The 24539-nt window shown below is 41.1% G+C and overlaps 1 protein-coding gene and 1 pseudogene across 2 annotated transcripts in view; one reads left to right on the plus strand and one right to left on the minus strand.

The window, feature by feature from the left end:
• MGA (MGA, MAX dimerization protein) overlaps positions 1–23277 on the minus strand; it is a 150550-nt gene extending 127273 nt beyond the window's left edge. Inside the window, exon 1 of one of the 2 annotated variants that reach the window (XM_013966997.2) lies at positions 23217–23277. The gene's annotated coding sequence lies outside the window, so the exon portion shown is untranslated. Of the gene's footprint in view, positions 1–22924; positions 22988–23216 lie in introns of those variants that run through there. The other variant, XM_018054415.1, reaches the window with a different exon arrangement.
• On the plus strand, positions 379–4878 carry LOC102174665 (annotated as a pseudogene).

Below are 24539 nucleotides of genomic sequence, written 5' to 3' on the forward strand. Positions count from 1 at the left end.
GTGAGCCAGGCTGGCCTGGCCAGGCACATCTCACATGTGTATAATCAGAGCCACAGTAAATTCTATTTTAAAGATGGAAGGAGGGAGGGAGGGAGGAGTATATGACAAGGTTCCCAACCTCAAGGAACTTACTTTCTAATAGAGATACGAACTGAACACATGGTAAAAACCACGGATAACATAGATGAAGTATTAAATCAAGTGTAGACATTTAATACTGTAGGAGTTCAGAGACATGGAAAACAAAGACTGGCTGGAATCAACAGAAAGTCCTATGAGTACAGTTCCAGAGAAAACACTTTCCTCACCCTGGGATGACTAATGAAAGTTAAGACTCCTCTGAGCAATCATCAACAAAAATCACCTTACTAGACTACCATGATATGTAAAACAGGTATGGTCCCTGTCTCCAAGTGTTTACAATCAAAGAAGACACAGAACAAATGCCAATTAAAACATTATAGTTCATTACCATCATCATCATCACTTCAAGAATGATGGTAATAATTCTTTCTTGATTTAGGTGCTACATCAAGGGTACATTCATTTTGTAAAAATTCAACAGTTCTGCATTTATGATGTGTGTATTTTTCTATATGTATGTTACCCCATAGGTTTAAAAAGAAATGGACTACAGTTCCAGTCCTAACCATTTCCATAGGAGGCAGTTATGCACCTCCCATTTCCTACTGGACACTACCATCTGGATGTCTTGTCCCCACCTCAGACTCCATCTTGCCTTCAAAATCCAAAGTCCCTCCAGATTTTTCTATTTCAATGAATGGTAGAGATTGAAGCTGAAAACCTTAGACTTACAAAGTGTGAAAGTGTTAGTTGCTCAGTCATGCCCAACTCTTTGTGACCCTATGTACTGTGGCCCACCAGGTTCCTCTGTCCATGGAATTCTCCAGGCAAAAATACTGGAGTGGGTTGCCATTGTTTTCTCCAGAGGATCTTCCCAAACCCAGGTTTCCTGCATTGGAAGCAGATTCTTTACCATCTGAGCAACCAGGGAAGCCTTGATAAAGGAAAAGCAAGGAAGCTAAGGAAATGGAGCAGAGAATAGGGTAAGTGGTAAAAGATGAAGTCAGAGAACTAAGAGGGGATCAGATCATACAGAACCTTATAGGCCACTGTAAAGATTTTATTCTGCCCAAAAAAAAAAAAAAAGAAGCCGCTGTAGAGTTTTTTTTTTCTTCTCACTGTAGAGTTCTAAGCATGACATGACCTGACTTTAACAGCATCTCTGATTTAACACCATCCCTCTGGCTGCTATATTAAGAATATACTGTAAGAGAACACAGTCAAGAGGAAGAGACCACCTAAGAGATTAGATAATGGTACCTAACACAACGTCTGGTTTGTAAGTAACCCTTAGGGGGAAGCTATTTTTCACAGAGTAAGAATGAATTCCTATCATGTTGGACCATACACTGGTAAAATAAACAGCTAAATTAAGGCTGAATTTCTGGGGGAAAACAAGTATATCTCATGCAATTTTTAGGCTTGTCAAAAATTAAAAATGCTTAAACAAATAATAATTGATGACTTTTACAATGATTCCCTATTTCCCATAAAGATGACACAAGAATGTCTGTTCCTAGCCACATCTTTACTAGCATGCCACTCAGAAGGCAGAGTATTCTCTAAAAATGAAATTAAGGAGAATTTGAGAAAATAAAGTATGCTTCTACATGAACATTTCAATCTGGAAAAATCTGTTATCAAATCTATTACTACTTCAAAATGGCATCAATACTGGTTAGCTCTATTGCTCTAATATCTTAAATTCTTACTGGCAATATAAAATGCTGGTTGCAAGAACTAGAACTATTTAAAATTAAAAAGGCAGTTATAACACTTTAAAAAGAACTGAAAAGTAATCTGCAGTGCTGAAAAGCTTTCATTTTGAAAATATAAATACAGTTAACAGCTTGGAAAACAATCTGGTTGACACTAACATGCATAATCCTGATAAGGAGTCACCTGGGTGAAGAAAGGTATATATGGATTCTGATATCTCCATCCAAACTTAGCAAATGCAATTTGGGATGAAATTCATATGGGCTTCAACCTCTATATTAGGCTCAGGGATACAGACTATTCCATTCCCACTCCTTAATCCTAAAGCCCTGAATATCACCTCAAGCTATCCTACGCTTTCTCTATGAAATCAAGACTTCACACCATAGGGACCCCACAGTTCCAGGAGATAGTTCAGTTCAGTTGCTCAGTCATGTCCAATTCTTTGTGACCCCATGGTCTGCAGCAAGCCAGGCTTCCCTGTACATCATCAATTCCCGGAGCTTGCTCAAACTTATGTCCATCAAGTCAGTGATGCTATCCAACCTTCTCATCTTCCTGTCGTCCCCTTCTCTTCCGGCCTTCAATCTTTCCCAGCATCAGGGTCTTCTCCAATGTGTCAGTTCTTTGCATCAGGTGGCCAAAGGACTGGAGCTTCAGCTTCAGCATCAGTCCTTCCAATGAATATTCAGGACTGACTTCTTTTAGGATAGACTGGTTGGATATCCTTGCAGTCCAAGGGACTCTTCAAGAATCTCTCCAACACCACAGTTCAAAAGCATCAATTCTTTGGCACTCAGCTTTCTTTATGGTCCAACTCTAACACCCATACATGACCACTGGAAAAAACCATAGCTTTGATTAGACAGACAAAGTAACATCTAGGTTTGTCACAGCTTTTCTTTCAAGGAGCAAGCGTCTTTTAATTTCATGGCTGCAGCAGTCACCATCTGCAGTGATTCTAGAGCCCAAGAAAATAAAAGTCTGTCACTGTTTCCATTGTTTCTCCATTTATTTGCCATGACGTGATGGGACCAGATGCCATGATCTTAGTTTTTTGAATGTTGAGTTTTAAGCCAACTTTTTCACTTTCCTCTTTCACTTTCATCAAGAGGCTCTTTAGTTCCTCTTCTCTTTCTGCCATTAGGGTTGGACCAGGAAGTAGTAACGGGCTGTCAAAAACACTGAGAAGGGCATTTCAATTTGTAAAATGACGATAATGTTGACAATAATAGCAGCAAATACTTACTAACTGCCTACTATATGCCAAGCATTGTCTCCAGCACTTTAGATTCTTATCTAATCAATTCTCACAGCAAGCCTAAAGTAGATATTATTATCTCCATTGTACTGATGTGGAAAAAGTTAAGTAACTTTTAAGAGGCACACAGAAAGTAGTGTGAACCAGAAAAGACTGGCCGTGTGTGTGGGGCGGGGGGCAGCAAATGATTAGTTTTTAAATAAAGGATCAATAAATTAGAAAAGCAAAGGATTTTCAAAAAACAAATATTGGAAGTTAGAAGCCCTTCAAGTCCTTCAAAGATTCAAGGCCTTTCAAAAGAAAATGAGTTCCACCATAGAGTTCTACTATTTCATCTTCTTAATGAAGGTGAAGGTGGCGGGTGATAGGGGTCATCACACTACTAGGCCTGATGTCTACTTTTGTAAATAGTTTTACTGGAATATCATCACATGCATTCACTTATGAATTGTCTATGGCTGGTTTTATGATACAACAGCATAGATGAGTTGTTAATGCAGAGACCCTCAGGCCTACAAAGTCTAAAATATTTACTATCTGAACCTTTACAGAAAAAATTTGCCAACTCCTGGTCCATGAATATGAGAGCCAATGAAGATCATGAAATGAGGGGCTCTTGGCAGTTGCTAAGCATCTGGAGAATAATGGTAAGACTGCAATGGCACACCTTCCTGGAAAAAAACAGATTTTCAATACTATCTGAAGACAAAGCCAAGAGGTCAGTTTCTGATTTTTATCTAAGTACTTAACCTCCTGCCACTTCAGGAATTCTGAAGAACACACCTAGTAAATGGATAATCATCACTAAATTATCTGGAGGATCATTAGAAAATGTGTAGATTTTGCAGAGGTTTTACTTCTTTTATTCTCTGGCTGCCCAATTTTTGAATGTTTTGCTACTTAGCACTTCCAGTGCAGGCAAGCTGATCAGTTCTATCAGCAGGTAAATACTCACTGGGAAAGACCTGGAAATTATTACAATGTGTTAACAAAACTAAAGTTTTAAATACCAACAAAGTAAATTTAACCTAAAAACAAAAACAAACTCTAAAAATGGAGGTGTGGCTCTCTTCTAGTTATTTCAACACAAAGAACCCCAAGCAGCAAAATCTCCCCAGACACCCTCTAGGAGTTAGTGTGGGAAGTCTTGCATAGGAACCAGTGCAAACACTGAAGTTTTCGGAGTGGTGAAGCTTCAGGTCAGCCTGAAGAACTACAACCCTCAGAAGGACAAATGCTTCTCTGGCACAGTCAGGCTCAAGCCCACTCCCTGCCCCATGGTCTCTATATGTGTTCGAGGAGACAGATAGCACTGTGAATAGGCCAAAGTTGCAGATATCCCCCCATGTGGACATTTTGGTGCTAAACCGACTCAACAAGAAGAAGAAGCTGGTCAAGAAGCTGGCCAAGAAGCATGATGCCTTTATGATTCAGTCTTCAGCAGACCCCACAAATTCTGGGCCCAGGCCTGAATAAGGTTGGCAAATTTCGTTCCTTGCTGATTCACCATGAGAACATGATGGCCAAGTTAGTGAAGTGAAGTCCATGATCAAACTCCAGACGAAGAAGGTGCTGTGTGTGGCAGTGGCTGTTGGCCATGTGAAGATGACAGATTATGAGCTTGTGTACAACATCCACTTAGTTGTCAACTTCTGGAGTTACTGCTCAAGAAAAATAGGCAGAATATCTGGGTTTTATACATTAACAACGCCACGGGCAAGCCCTAGCACCTATACTAGAAAGTGAAAGTGAAGTTGCTCAGTCGTGTCCGACTCTTTGCGACCCCGTGGACTGTGTAGCCCACCAGGCTCCTCTGTCCATGGGATTCTCCAAGCAAGAAGACTGGAGTGGGTTGCCATTTCCTTCTCCAGGGGATCTTCCCGACCCAGGGATCGAACCCAGGTCTCCCACATTGAAGGCAGACACTTTAACCTCTGAGCCACCAGGGAAGCCCCAACTTATTAAACCATGCTTCCCTTGTGGCTCAGCTGGTAAAGAATCCGCCTGCAATGCAGGAGACCTGGGTTCAATCCTTGGGTTGGGAAGACCCCCTGAAGAAGGGAAAGGCTACCCACTCCAGTATCCTGGCCTGGAGAAGTCCATGGACTGTACAGTCCATGGGGTCACAAAGAGTCGGACACGACTGGGAGATTTTCACTTTCACTTAATAAACCATACTCCCACCATTCAGTTCAGTCATTCAGTCGTGTCCAACTCTTTGCAACCCCATGGACTGCAGCATCCGAGGCTTCCCTATCCATCACCAACTCCTGGAGTTTGCTCAAACTCATATCCGTTGAGTCGGTGATACTATCCAAACATCGCATCCTCTGTCATCCCCTTCTCCTTCTGCCCTCAATCTTTCCCAGCATCAGGGTCTTTTCCAATGTGTCAATTCTTCACATCAGGTGGCCAAAGAATTGGAGCTTCAGCTTCAGCATCAGTCCTTCCAATGAATATTCAGGGCTGATCTCCTTTAGAATGGACTGGTTGGATCTCCTTGCAGTCCAGGGGATTCTCAAGAGTCTTCTCCAACACCACAGTTCAAAAGCATCAATTCTTCAGCGCTCAACTTTCTTCATAGTCCAACTCTCACATCCATACGTGACCACGGAAAAAACCACAGCTTTGACAGACCTCTGCCAGCAAGTAATGTCTCTCCTTTTTAATATGCTGTCTAGGTTGGTCATAACTTTTCTTCCAAGGAGTAAGTGTCTTAATTTCATGGCTGCAGTCACCAATTGAGATTTTGGAGCCCAAAAAAATAAAATCTGTCACTGTTTCCACTGTTTCCCCATCTATTTGCCATGAAGTGATGGGACCAGATGCCATGATCTTAGTTTTCTGAATGTTGAGATTTAAACCAGCTTTTCACTCTTCTTTTTCACTTTCATCAAGAGGCTCTTTAGTTCCTCTTCACTTTCTGCCATAAGGGTGTTGTCACCTACATATCTGAAGCTACTGATATTTCTCCCTGCAATCTTGATTCTAGCTTGTGCTTCATCCAGCCAGGCATTTCACATGATGTACTCTGCATATAAGTTAAATAAGCACGGTAACAATATACAGCCTTAACGGGCTCCTTTTCCAATTTGGAACCAGTCCATTGTTCCATGTCTGGTTCTAACTGTTGCTTCTTGACCTGCATACAGATTTCTCAGGAGGCAGGTAAGGTGGTCTGGTATTCTCATCTCTTGAAAAATTTTCCAGTTTGTGATCCACACAGTCAAAGGCTTTGGCACAGTCAATAAACCAGATGTTTTTCTGGAATTCTCTTGCTTTTTCTATGATCAACTGGATGTTGGCAATTGGATCTCTGGTTCCTCTGCCTTTTCTAAAACCAGCTTGAACATCTGGAAGTTCTCAGTTCACATACTGTTGACGCCTACCTTGGAGAATTTTGAGCATCACTTTGCTAGTGTGTGGGATGAGTGCAATTGTGCGGTAGTTTGAACATTCTTTGGCATTGTCTTTCTTTGGGATTGGAATGAAAAAGGGCTTTTTCCAGTCCTGTGGCCACTGCTGAGCTTTCCAAATTTGCTGGCATATTGAGTGCAGCACTTTCACAGCATGATGTTTTAGGATTTCAAAAAGTTCAGCTGGAATTCCATCACCTCCACTAGCTTTGTTTGTAGTGATGCTTCCTAAGGCCCACTTGCCTTTGCACTCCATGATGTCTGGGTCTAGGTGAGTGATCACACCATCATGGTTATCTGGGTCAATAAGATCCTTTTTGTACAGTTCTTCTGCGTACACTTTCTATCAGAACCTGAGTAGAAAATATTCCTCTATTCACTGGGCTGGCCTGTCAAAATCTGTACTAGTATATCCTGTTTGAGGCACCACTTTTTAAGAGGACCAAAGAAGGCCAACAAGGGTGGGAAGAATATTCAGATACTATAATGTATTTTTAAAAGGTTGAAATCATTGAGAATTCACTTTTTAATTTTTGTTTGTAACTTCAATAAGCATTACTATAGGGCTTCCCTGGTGGCTCAGATGTTAAAGAATCTACCCGTAATGTGGGAAACCTAGGTTCAATCCCTGGGTTGGGAAGAGCCCCTGGAGAAAGGAATGGCAATCCACTCCAGTATTCTTGCCTGGAGAATTCCATGGAGAGAGAGCCGGACATGACAGATGACTCACACACACACAAGCACTACTATAGCACTAAACAATAAAACAATCAAAAAAATTTCAAATTCTAATCCAGTAAACAATCAACATGATTTATTGAAAACTACTACAGGCCAGGCACTGATCTAGGACAGACCGTCTAGACTCTTGACTTCTTAGAGCTTGCATTCTAACAGAAAACACAGAAAAATCAATAAATAATATAATTTCTGATACCTACAGTCTTAGTACCCCACTCCAGTACTCTTGCCTAGAAAATCCCATGGACGGAGGAGCCTGGTAGGCTGCAGTCCATGGGGTCGCTAAGAGTCGGACACGACTGAGCGACTTCACTTTGACTTTTCACTTTGATGCATTGGAGAAGGAAATGGCAACCCACTCCAGTTTCTTGCCTGGAGAATCCCAGGGACGGTGGAGCCTGATGGGCTGCCGTCTATGGGGTCGCACAGAGTCGGACACGACTGAAGTGACTCAGCAGCAGCAGCAGCACAGTCTTACTACTGACCGTGACTTTGTATTACTCTGAATTTCTATATTCATGTGTATATATTTGTATAGGGTTTGGGGTTTTTTTAGACATCTTTTTTTAAAGCAAGATCTCTGCACTTTTGGTTCTACTCTTCATTTAACACTGTTTTTGAAAACATACTTTGCAAGTTGCTGCAAAGTCTTTAATATGTGTTTTTCACTTTTAACACCACAATTTAGTTAATATTCCTCCATTCTTCCAACACATGTTATGTCCAGCCTTTGCTGTAAATGCAACAAAGGACTAGGCTGGGAGTGAATTCCCTCTCCAGAGGAATTTGGGCAAGGTAGGCAATAAGCTGTTAAGTTTGCAGGAGGGCTTTTTTTTTTAAGCTGTGCCAAGCTAGTATGAAAAGTGCTGAGTCCTATCCACTGAACCACCAGGGAATTCTTTGCAGGAGGACTTTACAGCTGACGGTAGGATCCCAGAACATTAGAACTAACATGCTTAAATAATAAGGAAGCAGGCCATATCCAATCACTCCAGGCAAAACCTCGGCTAAAAAAGAGAATTCTTAATGTGGTGAGAGACAGTAGAGTAGAGGTACATGAGCTGTATCAAAAAACTCCAGCAGACTACTGGCAAGGAAGGAATCCTCTGGCACTATGCGAGGGTAGACTACCAAGCGCAGAGAAGCTTCTCTCAAATTCCTTGTTAAGTCTGCTGTAAGAAATTAAAAGCACGAGGCTAACCTTTAGGAAACTTAATGGGAACTTTAGTGGTATCAGGAGAAGAGAATGGGCCAAAAAGGGCAGCTATAAAGTCAACATTGATAATTCCACAGGCACCACTGAGGTCAGCTCTTGAGAAGATCACACAAGAACATCAGTAGCCAATTAAGGTCACCAGGCAGTAGAGGTTTGGGCAGCACAGCCACCTGCAGCAGAACCAACAAATCAACATCCACAGAACAGTCAGGAGTCAGTGAACCATGATCTGGAAGGATTCAGTGATAATCAGTCTCAAAATCAAAGATGATTTTCATAATCATTGCCTAGAAGATTTAAGATGTAGGGATGGATTATGAAAATAAGTTAAAGAAATTACTTGAAGGTTGTCGTGAAAGCAAGAATATTCCATATATTCTAGAGGGTTCTGGAATGGAAGTTTCTACCAAAGGTTTTCAAATGAGCATAAGGAATAACCTTTTGACCTCTAAAACTACTCAACAATGAAACAAGTTTCCTCACAAAGTGGTAAGCTCCCTTGTTATCAGATATATTTAGCAAAAAGTGATCAACTTTTGTGGCTTTTGTAAAGGAGAATCTGAGTTTGATTGGAGTTTTTGTTGTCATTCTTTACCAAATATCTTTAATTGTAATTTTATTTTTATCAAAGTTATCCACAGAGAGGAACATAAAGATACAAGGATAAATATCAGTCAAGCAAACCTGAAGGACAATTAATGAACATGCCCCCAAAAAGGAGAGAAAAATTAAAAGGAGATCATTTATTCAAGAAACACTGTGCTCTTATTACATACCATGCTCTGTACTAAGTACTAGAGAAACAAACAACAACAAAACAACAACAACAAAAAGACTAAACATAAAATAACATACAGAATAAATACAATGTAATATCCTCAAGTGTATCCAGGAACAGAACAAGCACATTATTGGGAAAACTACTGCTGCTAAGTCACTTCAGTCGTGTCCAACTCTGTGCAACCCCAGAGACGGCAGCCTACCAGGCTCCTCCATCCCTGGGACTCTCCAGGCAAGAACACTAGAGTGGGTTGCCATTTCCTTCTCCAAAGCATGAAAGTGAAAAGTGAAAGTGAAGTCGCTCAGTCGTGTCCGACTCTTAGCGACCCCATGGACTGCAGCCCACCAGGCTCCTCCGTCCATGGGCGTTTCCAAGCAAGAGTACTAATGAAGTCCAAATCAAGCCTGGAATTTACCTAATAGTAATATATCAATGTTGGTTTCTCAGTTTTGACAAAGGTGCCCTCGTGAGGTAAGACGTTAACATTAGGAGAAACTGGGTGAGGAGCATAGAAAATCTCTGTTATAAACTTTACAACTTTTCTATAATCTAAGATCATTCGCCAAAAGGTTTACTTTAAAAAAACTCGAGTCTTAATGATAAACTACTGCAGTTCCTCAAAAATTTAAGAACAGAATTACCATGTGATCCAGCAATTCTATCAATACTTCTAGATATATACTCAAAAGAATTGATAGCACAGACTCAAAGAGATGTTTATATACCCACGTTCATAACATTATTCACAACAGCCAAAACATAGAAACAACCCAAATATCCAACAACAGATGGGTGGATACACAAAAAAACATGATATATACATATAATAGCCATGACTTTGTGACTAATGACAACACAGAATATTATTCAGCCAATCCTAACACATGGTACAACATAGATGAACCATGAAGCATCAGGCTAAGTGAAATTCTTGCTGTTTAGTCCCTAAGGTATGTCCAACTCTTTTTGTGACCCATGGGCTGTAGCCCACCAGGCTCCTCTGTCCATGAGATTTCCCAGGCAAGAACACTGGAATAGGTTGCTATTTCCTTCTCCAGGGGATTTTCCCAACCCAAAGATCGAAACTGCATCCCCTGCATTGGTAGGCGATTCTTAACCACTGAGCCACCAGGGAAGCCCTAAGTGAAATTAGCCAGTTTCAAAAAGACAAATACTAGGTTGGTACAAAAGTAACTGTGGTTTTTTGCACTGTTGAACTTTCCCATTTGATACTGGAATACATTCTTAAATGTGGTTATGTTATACATCATTTTAATGCACATTTCTCACCTTTTTTTTTTTTGCTAATGACATTACTTAGTATTTATATTTATTTTAGCCTATAAAAATGATGTTAGACAAAAAGCAAATTCAAGCAATTTTGTTTTTAATTTCAAAATCAGTCACAAAGCAGTGGAGACAATTCACAACATCAACAATGCATTTGTCCCAGGAACTGCTAACAAATGTATGATGCAGTGGTGGTTCGTGAAGTTTTGCAAGTGATGAGAGCCTTGAAGATGAGAAGCATGCTGGCCAGGCAATGGAAAGTTGACAATGACCAACTGAGAGCAATCACCCAAGCTGATCCTCTTACAACTACACAAGAAGTTGCTGAAGAACTCAACATTGACCATTCTAAAGTAATTCGGCATTTGAAACAAATGGGAAAGGTGAAAAAGCTCAATAAGCAGGTGCCTCATGAGCTGACCACAAATCGAAAAATTCTTTGTTTTGACATGTCACCTTTCATTCCGCCCAACAACAACAAATCATTTCTTGATAGATTGTGACATGCGACAAATGAAAAGTGGATTTTATACATCAGGCGGTGACCAGCTCAGTTGTTAGACTGAGCAGGAGCTCCAACGCACTTCCCAAAGCCAAACGTGCACCAAAACAAGGTCATGGTCAGTGTCCGGTGGTCTGCAGCCAGTCTGATCCACTACAGCTTTTTGAATCCCAGCAAAACCATTACATCTGAGTAGTATGCTCAACAATTTGATGAGATGCACCGAAAACTGCAATACCCGCAGCCCGCACTGGTCAACAGAATGGACCCAACTCTTCTCCATGACAACGTGCGACCATACATCGTACAATGAATGCTTCAAAAGCTGAACGAACTGGACTACCAAGTTTTGCCTCATCTGCCATATTCACCTGCCCCTCGCCAATCAACTACACTTCTCTAAGCATCTAGACAACCTTTTGCAGGGAAAATGCTTCTACATCCAGCAGGAGGCAGAAAATGTTTTCCAAGAGATTATCAAATCCCAAAGCATGGATTTTTACACTACAGGAATAAATGAACTTGTTTCTCATTGGCAAAAATGTGTTGATTGTAATGGTTCCTATTTTGATTAATAAAGATCTGTTTGAACCTAGTTATAATGATTTAAAATTCACAGTCCAAAACCTCAATTACTTTTGTACCAACCTAATATTTTGTATGATTTCACGTATGTGGGGTATTTGCAGTAGTCAAATTCATGGAGACAGAAAGCAGAATGGTGTGCGGGGACTAGGGTGAGAGGAAAATGGTAAATTAAATAGTATTTTATATATACAGAGTTTCAGCCTGGAGAAATGAAATCCTGGAGATGGATGGTAATGATGACTGCACAACAATGTGAACACAGTGCCAAAGAACTAGATACTTACCACTAGTTAAAACAGTGTATTTTATATTCTATTTTATTACAGTTTTTTAATATAGTCAAATAAATACAACGATAGAGGTCTAAACAGCAGAGCTCTAACTTCCCTGAGACTCTGACTTCTAAGATGAGTTATGAGCAAGACAGTCAGTCATCCTAGGAAAAAAAAAATGGGGGGAAGGAACACTGAATACAGGCAGAGGTATAGCAAGCATGGTAGTCTATAACAGCAGTTGGAAAACTACAACCCCATAGGCCATGTTCTGCCATCTTTTTTTATTTGCCCACAGACTAAGAATGGTTTTTACATTCTTTAATGGTTGAAAAAAATTTAATCAAATTTTAATGACATGAAAAATTTTAATGTCCATAATTAAAGTTTCCCTGGAACAGAGCCATGATCATTCACTTACACATTGTCAATAGCTGCCTTCATGCTACCACAGCACAAGTGAGTAGTTATTGACAAAAAAGACCCCAAAAACTTAAAATATTTCTTATCTGGCCTTTTACAGAAAAAGTCTCCCAACCCCTGGTCTAGAGGCCTGAAAGTAGTACCTGTAGTATGGATTTAACAAAGATGTGTCTGAGAGAGACAGACAGTAAATGAGATAAGCTACAAGGTGCGTGTGCTTAGCCACGCAGTCATGTCGGACTCTTTACAACCCCATGGACTGCAGTCTGCCAGGCTCCTCTGTCCATGAGGATTCTTCAGGCAAGAATACTGCAGTGGGTTGCCATGCCCTTCTCAAGGGGATCCTCCCAACCCAGGGATTTAACCCAGGTCTCCCACATTGCAGGTGGCTCAGTCAGATTCTTTACCAACTGAGTCACCAGAGAAGCCCAAAGCTATAAGGTAAAGGGCTGTATCTGCTAGGCTAAAGAATCTGAACTGGTCTCCACTTGATTCCATTTATTATGAGAAGCTACTGAAGAACTGCACTGAGAGTAATCTGCCTGGATTCACCTTATGTAAAGGCAATTATTTATTCATATCTAAAGGTAGCTGAAATATTTTATTTACTAAAAAACAAAACTTGCCACTTAAAAAAAAAAAGACTAGAAGCATATCAGTAAGGTTAACAGTGAGTGGGAGGCTGTCTCACTCTTTGCAACTCCGTGGACTGTAGCCCGCCAGGCTCCTCTGTCCGTGGGGTTTTTCCAGGCAAGGATACTGGAGTGGGTTGCCACTTCCTTCTCCAGGGGATCTTCCCAGACCAGCAATCAAACCTGTGCCTCCTGCACTGGTACGCAGATTCCTTAAAAGTGGTAGGTAGCATATTTGACATTTTTATTTCCTTTTTTGTGTTTATCTATGTTTTTCATATCTTCTCAAATGAGAAGAAAACTGCTTCTATAATTCAAATCCAAAAATAAGTACTTTTAAACTCATATTCATACACACAACAGTTTTTCCTCTAGGTTCTCTACACTTCTCCCTTCCCCCTCAACTGCTCCCACCCCTTCAGCCTTAGGCAGAAGGAGAAAATGTGTCTAAGGAAACCTATCCATATAGCAAAACTATAAAAGGATGCCTCTGTCACACTAACAAAGGTTAAATAACATTCTACCTTTTCAAATTACCTATTTGCTTTATAGGCATGCAAGAATCAAATGCTGGAAAGCAATGCACTGGCAGAGCACTCTTCCCATATAGGGCTTTCATTACATCAAAGAGTGAAATCAACAATATCTTTTTGAAACTGAAAATGTTTAAGGACAGGAGAAAATGCAGAGCTTGCAAGTCAGGTCAAAATGTTGAAACAGATGCAAGATAAGACCATATATCTCTGCAAACATAATTATGGGCTTAAGAAATGCAAAGTCTTTGATTTATACACAGTACTTTGCACTTACTGATACACCGCTTGTTACGATTAAACTCCTTTTTAATGTTATGTTTCAATTCCTTGACTAAATTGTCAGGGATTTGTGTGCAAGGAACCAGAACTTTTCTTTTGTGCATCCCCCACAGCACCCCATACAGTGCCCATATATGGTGGTGCTTAATACATGCCTACAATTGAATGACAGAATAATTAACCCTACTTGAGCTCACAGACTGAAACCTGCACACCTACAATTCACACCATTAAGTCTGTCTCTCTGCAATAGTTTAAAGACATTCCTGGGGTGGGTACTGCTGATTCTACTGGATTTATTACATTGGGTTTCTCCTCTAGCAAACAGCTCAAAGTACACATGTAATGTTAAAATAGAATTCCTGACTACTGAGAAGGTGGGTGTGAAAGTGGGCAAATGAAAGAAGAAATCTATTATAATACCTTGCCTTCAAAGAATAAGCATTATTCAACTCTAGAGATTAAACCACTCTAAAAATGTCTCTGAACTAAGGCTCCTAATTGACAATATTAAACTTTGTACTGGCTAAATTCAATCACAATAAATATCATTAAAACCAAAACTCACCAGTAAAAAAAATCCTAAAAATCTCAGCTAATGATCCATATGTTCATGCATTATAAGATAAAGTTTTAGTTATTTACTCTCTTTTGCCAAAACAAAACTTCTAAACTTTTTCCAAGCATTAGCTTGAACATCTACTACATGTCACACACTGGGGAAACAAATGAATTAAAAAAGCCAGTCAAGGGTCAGGATGGGGAGCACATGTACACTCATGGCTGATTCATGTGAATGTATGGCCCAAACCACCATAATATTGTAATTAGTCTCCAATTAAAATTTTTAAAAATTTTTTCAATAAAAATAAACATCATTTACCCACCTAAAAAAAACAGCCAGTCAATATCAACTGACTTTATATTCTGCTATAAATTAAAGTACCAACAACAGAGCTGAGGAAGTACTGTGCACTGAGGAGCAAACTTTTATCTGTGGAAATTTGGGGAAATTACATAGCAAATGTAAGCTACACACAGAAGACTGAGCAAGAGTTTGAGGCAAAGAGCAGAAAGAGAAGTAGAAAGAGTGTATCAGGCAAATAGAGGGTTATACACAAGCAGGACATGTTGGGCATGACAGGAATGATAAAGAGGAGAGAGGATAGAAAGGTAGGGCAGAGTTCAACAGTGATAGGTCTGGCATGCTAAACTATGAAATTTGGAGTTTATGCCCCCAGGTAATAGAGACAAAACTCTTTAAGTAGGGCAGAGAGAAAAACCTGAAGAATCAGTTTATGTATCAGGAAGAGCCCAAGTTACATTACAATCATCTCAAAAGCTTTATTTAATATTGTATCATACAGACACAGTAAATACTGTGCTTATGCAGATACAAAACAATCTAAGGGTTACTTATTTCTCTATCTATGCTTTCAGTTTAGCTTCAGGGCTCGGTCACTGGCCCTCTTTACCTCCCTGGCTGATCTCACCAGACCCAGATTTTTAAACACCATCTACGTATTGATGACATCCTAAATGTATATTCACAGCCATGACTTTGACTTTGGGCTCCAGACTGAACAATCAATTACCTATTTCTGGATAGAGAGCGCGTGTGTTAGTCACTCACAACTCTTTGCGAGCCCATGGACTGTAGCCCACCAGGCTCCTCTGTCCACAGGATTCTCCAGGCAAGAATATTGGAGTGGGTAACCATTCCCTTCTCCCAGGGGATCTTCTCAACCCAGGGATCAAACCCAGGTCTCCTGCTTTGCAGGCAGATTCTTTACAGTCTGAACCACCAGGAAGGATTTCCAGTGAACATCTCAAATTCAACATATCCAATTAAACTGTTCAGTTTAAACTCCAAACTAATAACTCCTTCCAGTTTTCCATCTCTGTATGTGATACTAATTGCTCTAGCTAACCTTGGATCCATCTTTGATCCCTCTCTCACACATCTCACCACTAATCTATCAGCAAATTCTATCAATTCCACCTTCCAAACAGACTCTGAATCTGACCTCCCTTCACACTGCTTCCATCACTGCCTCTCTGACCCAAAGCCACCATACTTCATCATACCATTCCAATGACTTCCTGAATGGTCTCCTGCTGCCCCTCTTGCCTCTCCAGTAGTCAAAACAATCTTGTAAAAACATAAATTAGATAGTACTGTTTGTCTTCATAAAACTTGTCCAGTGGATCCCACCACACTTGGAACAAAATCCAAAGCCCTTCTAGTTTATAAAGCTCTATACCATCTGAGACCCACCAACTTCTCAGTATCATTTCCTACTACCAAACTCTTCCACCACCACTGCCATCAATACTGCAGCAATCTCCAAACTCTAGCACACCAGCCTTCTTACACTTCCTTGAAAATCTCAAACTGATTCTTGCCCCAGAACCTTTGCACTAGTAGCCCCTCCCACTGCTTGAAAAGTTCCACATGCTAGCAGGGCTCACTCCTTATCATTCAGGTTTCTTTACCTTTAAATGCTACCTCAGAGAATCCTTAGCGCATGACCACCTAAAAGAAACACGAAGCCTACCACCACCACGCTCTATTCTTTTGTACTGTTTTCTTCACAGCACTGTGACAATATCTGAAATCATATTATGTATTAGTTTGTTGTCTATCTACTAGAACATAAATTTCCATTATAAATAAGATTGTTGGGATTTCCCTGGTGGCCCAGTTTCCACTGCAGGGGGCACACGTTCAGTCCCTCGTCTCCTTGGTCAGGGAACTATTCTGGTCAGGGATCCTATCCCAAATTCTATGTGGCATGGCCAGATAAAATCTTAGGAAAAAAAAAAATTAAGACACTGTCTTCTTCACTGCTCAATCCCTAGACCTGTATAATACCTGGCATACAGTAGGGTTCGTTAATACTTGCTGTTGAATGAATTTACCTAATTGGCCTAATCTATCTTATTTATTTTCACCTTGTTAGGCATAATTCATAGTTACCAGGCTGTTCTTCCTAACACAGTTTAAAGACTGTTAAAACAAGCTATACTATACTAATGCCTTTAATTCCTTTCTATAATTAGTCCTTCCAGCAACTTGGCCAGTTATTTTTTCTTTGACTCTAATTTCTATTATCATCTGTCTGTATTATCAGCTTATCGATGTACCACTTACTACAAATGCTATTACTAAAGATCGACAGACATGTTCACAATATTATTACAAATACTTTTTGTTATAACAAAAACAAGGAACACAGATTATTTTCTAAAAAACAGAAACTACAAAAAAAGAAAACATTTAAAAACCAAATTCACAGGCAGGTGATCAAGGTCAACATTGTGACAAGTCATGTTGACTCTAACCCCAGTCTAATCATGGAAAAAACATCAAATCCCAATTGAGGAACATCTGACCAGTACTCTTCAAAATTGTCAAGGTCATCAAAACAAGAAAAGTCAAGAAACTAGCACAGTCAAGAGAATCCTAAGAGGACATGATTAAAAGGTATTGTGTTGTATAATGGAAGGTTCTGAGAGGCAAGAATTTCGTAAGAACTCTCTGCAGATGACTTGGAAGAACAAGCAGCCAGCTTTGTTTGGAACAAAGCTATGGCCATCTGGGTCACACATGCCTTACGTTTGTTTTCACTTTTTCCCTACATCACTTCTCTTTTCCCCCTCACACCTTCTTCCCTGTAATTTCACCCATCAAAAAAGCACTGTATGTGCGTGTGCGTGTGCGTGTGTGTGTGTGTTCAGTCACTTAGTCGTGCCTGACTCTTTGTGACCCTATAGCCTGCTAGGCTCCTGTCCATGTGATTTTCCCAGGAAGAATACTGAAGTGGATTGCCATTTTCTACTCCAGGGGATCTTCCCAACCCAGGAATCGATCCCAAGTCACCTACATCTCATGCACTGCAGGTCAATTCTTTACCTCTGAGCTACCAGGGAAACCAACAAACCATTAATAAAATTTTTAAGTATTTATGATATCCTAGATGAAATTTTTGAATAGAAAAAAAGACAGATAAAAACTGAAAAAAAAACCTGATTAAACTATGCAGTTCATAATTGTGTATCAGTTCATTAATTATAATATATACACCACACAAACATTAAGACATTAACAATAGGGAAAACTGGGCATTTGGTATTTAGAGACTCTCTATACTGTCTTTGAAATTTTTCTATATATCTAAAACTTTTCCAAAAAATAACAAGTTTTTTTTTAATTAAATTTATCCAAAAATCCTATCATTCAAATAAAATCACCATTAGTTTATGTTTGATATAAACCATCTTAGATTTCTAGGTAAATGAACACATAGAGGTATATGCCTACAAAAATGTGATCACACTACAAATAACCTTAAAACTGGCTTTTTACACTTAACAATATATATAATGTGCTTTCCAAGTCATTACTAGAAATCTCTATCACGCCTACTAGTTACAAGACACTACCCTCTATGCTGCTGCTGCTGCTGCTAAGTCACTTCAGTCATGTCTGACTCTGTGTGACCCCCGTAGACAGCAGCCCACCAGGCTCCCCCGTCCCTGGGATTCTCCAGGCAAGAACACTGGAATGGGTTCCTTCTCCAATGCATGCAAGTGAAAAGTGAAAGGGAAGTCGCTCAGTCGTGTCCGACTCTTCGCGACCCCATGGACTGCAGCCTACCATGCTCCTCTGTCCATGGGATTTTCCACTGGAGTGGGGTGCCATCGCCTTCTCCAATTACCCTCTATGAGGGCATCTTATTTATGTAGCCAAACACCCATTATTTAAAATTTACATTTTTCTTGGGGTTTTTTTGCTACTATTGAAGACAACTATTGTGCTCACTTCAGCAGCACATATACTAAAACTGGAAAGATGCAGAGAAGATTAGCATGGCCACCACACAAGGATGACATGCAAATTCATGAAGTGTTCTGTATTTTTATGCATGGCAGAAACCAACACAATATTATAAGTAATTATCCTTCAGTTAAATATAAAATTAATTTTAAAAAAAAGACAACTCTTAAACGAGTATCTTTGCAAATTTACCACTTAGGGCCTTAATAAAGAAAAGGAGCAGCTGAGTGATAGGTTATTAATGCTTCAATGTGTGCTTAGTCGCTCAATTGTGATCAACTCCTGGCGACTGGCAACCCCATGGAGTATAGCCACCAGGCTCCTCTGTCCATGGCAAGAATGCTGGAGTGGGTTGCTATTTCCTCCTCCAAGGGCTCTTCCCAACCCAGAGATCGAACCCAAGTCTCCTGTGTCTCCTGCTGCTGCTGCTGCTAAGTCACCTCAGTCGTGTCCGACTCTGTGTGACCCCAGAGATGGCAGCCCACCAGGCTCCCCCGTCCCTGGGATTCTCCAGGCAAGAAACTGGAGTGGGTTGCCATTTCCTTCTCCAATGCATACAAGTGAAAAGTCAAAGTGAAGCCACTCAGTCGTGTCCAACCCTCAGCGACCCCATGGACTGCAGCCTACCATGCTCCTCTGTCCATGGGATTTTCCAGGCAAGAGTACTGGAGTGGGGTGCCATTGCCTTCTCCGGTGTCTCCTGCACTGCAGGTAGATTCTTTACCACTGAGTCACCTGGGATGCCCATGCTTTCCTTAAGTATGGCCAAAATATTCTCCAGAAGGAATGTTCAAAAGTAAATATCCATGAACAACCGTGTATAAGTGTGCCCATTTCCCCACTCCTATGCCAATACTAGATACTACTATTTTATCACATATATGCCAATTTGCTGCAGAGGGAGTTGTTTTGTGTTGTTTCTAAGTAGAAAATAATTTTTATCTTTATTGATTATTTTTATTTCTCTATGCATGCAATCTATCCATTCAGGTCTTTCGACAATCTGTTAGATGCTAAAGTAACCTTCTGAGTCCAACCTGCTGCAAAAAAATTTTTCCCCACATTTTGCCTGGATCTAGTCATTACTGGTTCCCCTACACCTGGAAAACTGCCTGCCACATCAAACACACTCAATAAATATGTCAAATGAATACTAAATGAGTAAAGGTGTCTTTTAACTTGATGGTATTGTTGCCAACTAGAGGCTGTTTTACATAATTTTATCAATAAGAATTCTATCAATCATAATTGCCTTTGCAATCATGCTTAGAACAGCTCATCCTATGCGAAGATTAGAAAACTGCTTACCCGTTTTTTTTAAAGCAGTAATTTTTCTTTAAATATTAAGACTTTATTTACAAAGCTTCTTTGTTGCACAGAAAGTAAAAAAGGTCATTATAATCTCCAGCAGCCACAGACAGCTAACTCACCAAGACTTGCAAGTCTTACACAAAAACCTAACAACTCTTACAAATTTGTTGGGGTGAAGTGCCCAAGGTTGGTGGTGGATTTCCAAGAGGGACTAAATGGAAGAAGGTGGAATGTTACACAAACTATTCTTTGGCAATTTGTGTGACAGGGTAGGTGGGCGTCCTGGGGTTTGTATCACAGCTACCTTTAAAAAAAAAAAAAGCTGAAAATTCATGTCAGCAGTCCAACCAATACTGAACAGTTCTTTTCCTTCAAGTTATTTGAGGTCTCATTAATCATCTTCTTCATCATCTGTTTCTCTCTTCCTTAAAGCAGGAATTTAGAATTCATATTCTATATTTAATTCCCCCAGATTTTAGATGGCAGATGGTTGAATGGCATCATCGACTCAAGGGACATGAGTTTAAGTAAGCTCTGGGAGTTGGTGATGGACAGGGAAGCCAGATGTGCTGCAGTTCATGGGGTCGCAAAGAGTCAGACACAACTGAACAACTGAACTAACTCTCAGATTTTATTTACATTTTAAGGAAGGATTCCATTTTTTTTCCAAATGGCTAGCCAATTGTTTCAACATAATTTCAAAATTCTTTCTCAACTAACATGAAATGTCACCTGTATAACACTAGTCTTATATATTTCTAGATTATTTTGACCCAGTGCTATCTATTCCAGTTACCGCTTATTGTTTTGATTACCATAGCTTTATTTGTATATTCACTAGTACAAGTCCCCACTTAATTTTCTTCTTTCAAAATTTTTTCAACTTTATAAGCTCATTCTTCCAAGTGAAACTTAGACTCATTTTGTCAAGTTCTCTAAAAGAATTCTGGTTGGAATTGTAAATTATCAGCCATACGACCTTGTGCCAGTTACTTAATCTCTCTGTTGCTATTTCCCTCGTTGGGAAAATGAAGATAGTAGTACTTACTGAAATCTTTTGATGTTAGTACTTGGATCTGAAGTTCTGTGTCTCTATAGGAGGTTTTCTGAGAGACTGTAATTCTTGTCCCTGGAGGTGCAGAGGTTAAAGCCTCTGCCTGCAATGTGGGAGACCGGGGTTCGATCCCTGGGTCAGGAAGATACCCTGGAGAAGGAAATGGCAACCCACTCCAGTATTCTTGCCTGGAGAATCCCATGGACGGAGGGGCTTGGTGGACAGTCCAGGGCAGCAAAGAGTCCGACACGACTGAGCGACTTCACTTTCACTTTCAGTACTTAACTCAGGTTTGTTATGAGAACTAAGTGAATTAAGACATATAAAGTACTAGGCTAGAAAGATGTTAACTACTAGTGTAACTGTTCAAAAGTGATAACTATTGTCATTTATTAAACATTTATTGTTCAATAAATGTTTTCCAGATTGTGTGCCCACAAAATTCAAAAGGCTCTTCAAGATACACCAAATGTACCATAAAGCACAGGCAATGATATGAAAAACACATAACTTATGCCTGCTTCATTTCGCTAAAACCTTGACCCTTGGTAAAACGCAGAACTATGAAAAACAACAAAGGCTGGTGGTAGGAAGCCTCAAAATTTTTATAAAGACTGGCCCACCAAGTGGAGAAGATCACTTCTTTCTAGTGAGAGTTTTGGGGCATTAGCACATGCCCTTTAACTCCTTTCGTTTCCCTTTCTCCACTGTTATGACAATACTACTTCCCTCTTGATTTCTCTCCAAGAAAACAGAGGGACTAGAAGTCTAAGACAAAATACTTTTCAAATGAGATAGTGGCCAGGTACAGAGTATATATGCTACTGCTAACTACAGACAGACGTGTTCAGAATATTTTAACAAGCTACCTCCACCAAGTTTCCCACATCACTTTAAGGATGGACGGAGGGGGACTATTGTGGGTTTTCTCCTACGGGGAGACCGGCTTATCTCCCAATGACTGTTTTTAATTGTTTTGCTATCAGCATGACATTGGGTTGAGGTAGAGGTCATATACCTTCTAAGGGCTTTAAAAAATAATAATAACCTCCTATACAGAGCTGTACGATGAGTAAACAGAGGCCAGGACTGGCAACGTAAAAGCGTGCTGAGCCCAGTTCGACTCTGTGGGCTGCAGCCTGCCGGGCTCCTCTGTCCATGTAATTTTTCAGACAAGAATACTGGGGTGGGTTGCCATTTCCTCCTCTACGGGATCTTCCGGACCAAGGGATCGAACCTGCGTCTCCTGCGTCCCCTGCATTGTCAGGCGGATTCTTCAACGCTGAGCCACCAGGGAAGCCCCAGGACTGGAACATGACTTGCTAATTGCAAAAGCAGCCAAAGGCCTACACCCTAGGTGTCCTCAATCCCAGAACCCTGCTCGGTCTACCACACCACACAGCTTCTCACCGACGCTTGCCACGCTTCGAGGTGGGAGGAGTAAAAGCAGCCAGTCGGGCCATAGGAAAAGCGCTGGAAAACCTAGGAACGGCGCAGTCGAGAGCACATGACTGGCTGCTCGTCTCCCCTTCCACCCTCCCCCGTCCCCGCGCCAGCAGCACGCGCTGCCAACCTCGTCATGTGACCTTCACGCGGCCGCAGCGCTCCCCCTACTAGGCGACTCTTTCCAGCAGCCATTTTGCCTAGAACTTGTCGTCCGTGCTCACAGCGGAGCAGGACGCCACGAAAACCGGCGGCCAGACTTTACAGGCCGCACATGCGCTTCGAAAGAGTGCTGGGACCGGCAGGGGAAAGCCGAACCTCACTGAACACGTCGCACCCCGGGGCGCCGGGGAAAGCTGTGGGTGCGCCTCCGAGTGCGATTGGCTGCGGCGTCCACGTGACGCCACTGCCCCCCACATTTTCCTTGCCCCCCCCCGAAAAAAACAGACAAGACTCTTAACACCTCGCTCCAAGTAAGCGCCGCTGGGCGCGTGGGGACAGACGGGGCGCGTGGCAACCAGGGCGCCTGCGCGTACCTGCCAGGGCCGACCGCAGCGGGCCCACGAGCCGCTCCGCACACGGGTCCCGGAATCCTCGCGCTGCTGGAACACCCGGCTAGTCATTGGCGGGCAGGTTTGATCACGTGATCAGCTCAGGCCCGCCCCTAACCGCTAATCACCTGGCACCGTTCTCGAAGCGGCGCCGAAAGTCGTTCGCACGCGGAAAGGGAGGGTAGTTAGAAGACCTCCTTTTCAGCCGTTATGAGATTATATTCCTAAAGTGGAAACGAGAAAGCAGGAAGTCAAAACTAACTCAGGTCACACCTACCGCTTTAACTTCGCGTGCCCCTCCAGGAGCCGGGAACCATCGCCCTTGGGCGCTCCCCGATGCACGCCGGGATATGTCTGGCGCCCTTCGGTGTGCTGCAGAGCATGCCGGGAAAGGCACCTCTCCCGATTTCCTGGCTCTCACCTCCCTGGTTTTCCTTTCTGGTCCCGTAGAAAGCCCTGTCCTACGGCGGGGATGCAGGCAGTTTGGGTAATTATGGGAGCGAGACTGGGTGTAACAGTCACTTTCAGTCTCCCTTCTCCCACTAGTTTGATGGCTGTGTGGTTTTAGGGAAACTGCTTAACTTTTCTTCAGGGAGAATGCATTTGGTAAGTTCCTGCTGAGTGCCTTTTTGAAAATTGGAAAGAAAAAAGTATTTGCCTACAGGCAAACTATCTAAAGTTCGTGGTAATGGGAGGGGAAGAATGCTAATTTAGATACAACTTACTATAAACCCCTCTTGGAAGTAGAAATAATGCTTCAGAATGTCTTTGGGGACAGAAGACCAGACCTTTCTTGATAAGCGTACTGCTATTGTTGGGGAAAGTGGAGGTGAGAGGAGCAGGAGGAATTTTAAAGGAGCCAGAGATGTAGCCCTACTACATTTTCTGTTTCAACCTAATCTAGCTATGATGCATTGAAGCCGAAAAAAAAAACACCATCTACTAAGATGAGAAAAAGTGGTCTTGCATTTGAATGAGTTAATTTTGTACTGTATTCACGAAACTGACCTCCAGAACAAATACAATAACAACAAAAAACATACTCTACTCCCAATTAAAACAGTTTGTATCTGTTCTGCTCTAACTCCATTCTTCAGCTTTGCAGATTTCAAAACTTTGTTTTTTCGGTTAACAAAGGAATGATTAAACGAGGAATTTGACTAGCACTGCTCAGACTCAAGAATGCTGATTTATAAGCTAGAAATTAAGTGTGTTAATTTATAATGCAGTTATCAAGCCAAAATATATTGTTTTCCACACCCTTTTCTGGTTTCAAGGCGCTTACTTGATAAGCCTAATTACTTATCAGAAGATTATGTTCTGACTAGGAAATCAAAAGAAAGGAAATTAGACAATCACATGTACTAAAACTATTAATTGCCTATCAATGTTAAACTTGATGTTAATCAAACAGTCCAGTATACTTTATTACATTTAATGTGAGCAACAACCCTGAGAGAAAAGTACTATACTAATATTACCACCTTCTGAGACAGTCTTAGGAGTGGGAAACTAAAAAATGTGTTTCCACGTTTTCTCCAGGCAATTGTGACGCACAACTAGGTTGGGGTCATTGACTATAGTGGAAAGAGCCCTGGCC

This window comes from Capra hircus, chromosome 10, assembly GCF_001704415.2.
Source record: "Capra hircus breed San Clemente chromosome 10, ASM170441v1, whole genome shotgun sequence".
Classification (NCBI taxonomy): domain Eukaryota; kingdom Metazoa; phylum Chordata; class Mammalia; order Artiodactyla; family Bovidae; genus Capra; species Capra hircus.